The sequence below is a fragment of the Acyrthosiphon pisum genome, chromosome X (assembly GCF_005508785.2).
Source record: "Acyrthosiphon pisum isolate AL4f chromosome X, pea_aphid_22Mar2018_4r6ur, whole genome shotgun sequence".
NCBI lineage: Eukaryota > Metazoa > Arthropoda > Insecta > Hemiptera > Aphididae > Acyrthosiphon > Acyrthosiphon pisum.
The window spans coordinates 121,812,746-121,817,440 of NC_042493.1; the positions used below are offsets into that span (position 1 = coordinate 121,812,746).

The 4,695-nt window shown below is 29.0% G+C and overlaps 2 protein-coding genes across 2 annotated transcripts in view; one reads left to right on the plus strand and one right to left on the minus strand.

Annotated features, from left to right (window-relative positions):
* LOC100571410 (aminopeptidase 1) overlaps positions 1-4,695 on the minus strand; it is a 42,969-nt gene that overhangs the window by 24,750 nt on the left and 13,524 nt on the right. The gene's annotated exons all lie outside the window — the stretch shown is intronic.
* The window catches only part of LOC100574012 (aminopeptidase N), a 154,184-nt gene that overhangs the window by 11,386 nt on the left and 138,103 nt on the right, over positions 1-4,695 (plus strand). The gene's annotated exons all lie outside the window — the stretch shown is intronic.

Genomic DNA, 4,695 nt, shown 5'->3' on the forward strand with positions numbered 1-4,695 from the left:
GAGGAATATTTCGATGAAAAATTCCCGCTGCACAAACAAGACATGGCAGCCATACCCGATTTTTCTCAAGGTTCTATGGAGAATTGGGGTCTCGCCACATTTGAGTACGTATAATGAAAATTTGTTAACACCAGTAGAATATAATACTATGATATTGAAGTGCGTCGTATCTTACAATTATCAATATTGTAGGATATTATATTATTATACATAATATAATTATTATTCATTATAGTAAAATGTATGGTGTCTGTAAATCGAATTTCTAGTTTTAATTTAGGATACATCTCCACGAATATAGTTTACATTTCTATTCGACTGTAGCTTAAAGGATTCTTAAATAAATATTTTCAGCATATGGTTATTATGTACACAGTATATTGGGACTAAAATATATTAATATTGTATGCAGTACACATGGGTTGTTTTGTGCCAAGTACTTGCAACGAGCACCACGTACCTCAATATTAAATATTTAGTGCATTTATAGGACTATTCATGGTCAATCACATAATATTGTGATTCGGTAAATATCTTGTATATTATTAGCGTGTCTCATAACACCACCGCTGATGGTTGACATACAGTGTGTTTAACAACTAAGATAAAACAGAATATTTCAAACGCATGACCTCGAATTTCAATTAGGTCTTTTTTACTGTATAAAGGATTTAATAATACATCTATTTTTCTGTGTATGCGCAGTGTAACAATTTTTTTTTTTGAATAGTAGCACCTAATTTTAGATTCTGAGCAGAGCGATGAATGTATTGATTTTACAATGATGTGTGTTGCTTATTTTAGATTCTGAGTGGAACGATGAATGTATTGATATACTCAATATTGTTTTATATTGATTATTTTTTTTTTTAATTTGACAATAGGGTTTGTCTAGAAATCCGTCTATAGTTTTAATTCTAACACCAATAGTCGCGCACGTTTTAGGTCTTATTTTTAACACTTGCATTTCAGTTGAAACTAGTTTAGAGCGGGGAGACGAATATATATATATTATATATTTGTATAATCAATATATTGTGATACAATGATGGGTGTTTTATTATTTTTGTTTAATTTTTTGTGTCTGTGTACACAAAAAATAGTCAAAATAATGCTTTGAGATTCAACTTCAGATGGAAAATAGAATCCAATAGTTTTCAAAATCTTCGGAAAAAACAAAGAAATATTAAGGAAAAGTGGGATTTTTACGCAAAATTTGTTTTCGACAATTTTGGTTTTCTGTGTAACTCTAAAACAAATTACCATAGATTAGACATAATCACTGAATGTTTATATAAGCATTTGCTAGACACCATACAATTTTTAAAGGATTTTGACATCTTTTGAGCTGTGTACGGACGTTATCAGTTTCCAATTTTTTGGGTTTTTTTTTCTATAGATGTCAATAAAATTGTATTCTTTAGATAAAAAGCTTGGAAATTTAAGTTAAAAAATATTAAAAAAACATAGGCACTATTTATTTTTATACGCATTTAAATTTCGATTTTTGATGATATATTTTGGCAAATTTAACAAAGGGTTCCACGCGTAAGTAGGTTATCCCGTAACCAATACATCTCATAAATATAAAAACACGGTTTATTTTTTTGTAGTTTTTATGTTCTAATTTTGAAAAAAATACATATTAAATAACAAAAAATTTAGTTATCCTGTTGTAATTTTTTTAATATTAGTTCAACTTAGTGACAAATATATATCAATGATAACTATTAACAATATAAATATAATAAACAATATCCACACTGACAAACTAGCTCCACTCAGAATCATTTTTCGTACACAATTGTATAAAATCATTGAATTAAAATTTAATACCATCCATTATACGGTGATCCAATTGTATTCTATTGCACAAGAGAGTGACATCAGCTTAAGGGTCCCGGAGCCAGTTTTTCAAATTTTCCACAATTCTCTAAAATTTGAAAATTAAATTTTATATTTTAGTTGCTACCTCAAATATAAGACTTTTCCACTAATCTACTATCCGATAACTATTTAGGGGTGGTTGATAGGGTGTATTATATTGAAAAAAATTACTTTACGGGAATAACTCTCAAGCTTTATAGAATTGTCGGATTTTGATGACTATTTTTTTTATCTGAAAGAAGAAAACTTCTTACAGCTCGCATCGATCTCTGATTTTGTATTTTTTTTTAATAATAGTATAAAATAATTTATAAAAAAAGATAAAAATTGTCTTTTTTTTAAAGACTTAAACGTGTCTGTGTACAAAAAAAATAGTCGAAATAATGCTTTGAGATTCAACTTCAGATGGAAAAGTGAATCCAATAGTTTTCAAAATCGTCGGAAAAAACAAAAAAATATTAAGGAAAAGTGGGATTTTTACGCAAAATTTGTTTTCGACAAAATCGATTTTTGTTTTCTGTGTAACTCTAAAACAAATTACCATAGATTAGACATATTCACTGAATGTTTATATAAGCATTTGCTAGACACCATACAATTTTTAAAGGATTTTGACATCTTTTGAGCTGTGTACAAACATTATCAGTTTCCAATTTTTTTGGGGTTTTATTTCTATAGATGTCAATAAAATTGTATTCTTTAGGTAAAAAGCTTGAAAATTTAATACAAAGCTTCTCAGATATTATTAAAATTATAGTTAAAAAAATATTAAAAAAACATAGGCACTATTTATTTTTATAAGCATTTAAATTTCGATTTTTGATGACATATTTTGGCAAATTTAACAAAGGGTTCCACGCGTAAGTAGGTTATCCTGTAACCAAAAAATCTCATGAATATAAAAACACGGTTTATTTTTTTGTAGTTTTTATGTTCTTATTTTGAAAAAAATACATATTAAATAAGATTTTAGTTATTTTGTTGTAATTTTTTTTAATATTAGTTCAACTTAGTGACTACGTACTATATTAATAATAACTATTAACATTATAAATATAATAAACAATATCCACATTGACAAACTAGCTCCAATCAGAATCATTTTTCGTATACAATTGTATAAAATCATTGAATTAAAATTTAATACCATCCATTATACGGCGATTCACTTGTAACCTACTGCACATGGGAGTGACATCCGCTTAAGGGTCCCGGTGCCAGTTTTTCAAATTTTCCACAATTCTATAAAATTTGAAAGTTAAATTTTATATTTTAGTTGCTACCTAAATCATAAAACTTTTCCACTAATCTACTACCCGATAACTATTTAGGGGTGGTTGATAGGGTGTATTATATTGAAAAAAATTACTTTACGGGAATAACTCTCAAGCTTTATAGAATTGTCGGATTTTGATGACTATTTTTTTATCTGAAAGAAGAAAACTTCTTACAGCTCGCATCGATCTCTGATTTTGTATTTTTTTTTAATAATAGTATAAAATAATTTATAAAAAAAGATAAAAATTGTCTTTTTTTTAAAGACTTAAACGTGTCTGTGTACAAAAAAAATAGTCGAAATAATGCTTTGAGATTCAACTTCAGATGGAAAAGTGAATCCAATAGTTTTCAAAATCGTCGGAAAAAACAAAACAACAGATTTTGATGACTATTTTTTTTATCTGAAAGAAGAAAACTTCCTACGGCCCGCATCGATCTCTGATTTTGTATTTTATTTTAAATAATAGTATAAAATAATTTATAAAAAAAGCAAAAAATTGTCTTATAAAGACTTATAATTAAGTTTGAGATGAAAATATCGAATAAAATAGTTCGATGCTGGTTGTAGAGTATTCTCCTCTATTAATAAAAAAAAAAAATTATCAAATTTGGTTATTTCTACAGGGCAGGATCATTATTCCCGTAAACCGTGTTTTTGAGGACAAAATCACATTTGCACCGGGCGCCTTAACCATCTCTCTTTAATTTAAACATTCAATCTTGATGTTAATAATATTCTAGTTTTAATTAGTCAAAATCAGTATTGATGAACGGGGGTTGTAAAGTAATATCCAGTTAAAACTGGATATTACAGATTTCGAGTTTCAACTGTAATATATAATATTGTTTAGTACCGTCGTACCAATCCCCAGCCGTAAAATCATATTAAATAATTATTATTTAGTGAGAGCAGTTTGTTAGTCGATCTGGACGTGACCCCAATTGTTTTCGTATATGAAAAAGCCCGACTCATCACTCACGAACTGGCTCACCAATGGTTTGGTGATCTCGTTACCATGAAATGGTGGACCGGCCTTTGGTTGAATGAAGGATTTGCCGATTATGCAGCACTCCGCGCAGTGGATTTCGTAAGTTTCATAACCATCAGACGGTTATTAATATCTAATTTAGTATGAAAAAACGTAATCATATTATTGTTTTATTTTTTTTTTCATAATATATAGCTGTTCCCCGAATCAAAGTATTTCAAAGTTAAAAACCTTAAAAACTTTTTACTCGTTTTGAACCAAGATTCGCTTCAATCAGCACATCCGTTGGCGGTAGCTATAGGAAAGCCCGATGAAATAGCGCCAATTTCGGCGGACCCAATAACGTTCGCAAAGGGACCAATTTTGTTGCATATGATAAACACGTTCCTAGGCGAGAACACGTTCAAACAAGGCATTAGAAACTACATACACAAATACAAATTTTCCAACGCCGAACAGGATGACTTGTGGTGCTCATTGACGGAGGAAGCACACCGAACAGGAACTTTGGACAAAATCTAACCGTAAAAACAAATAATGG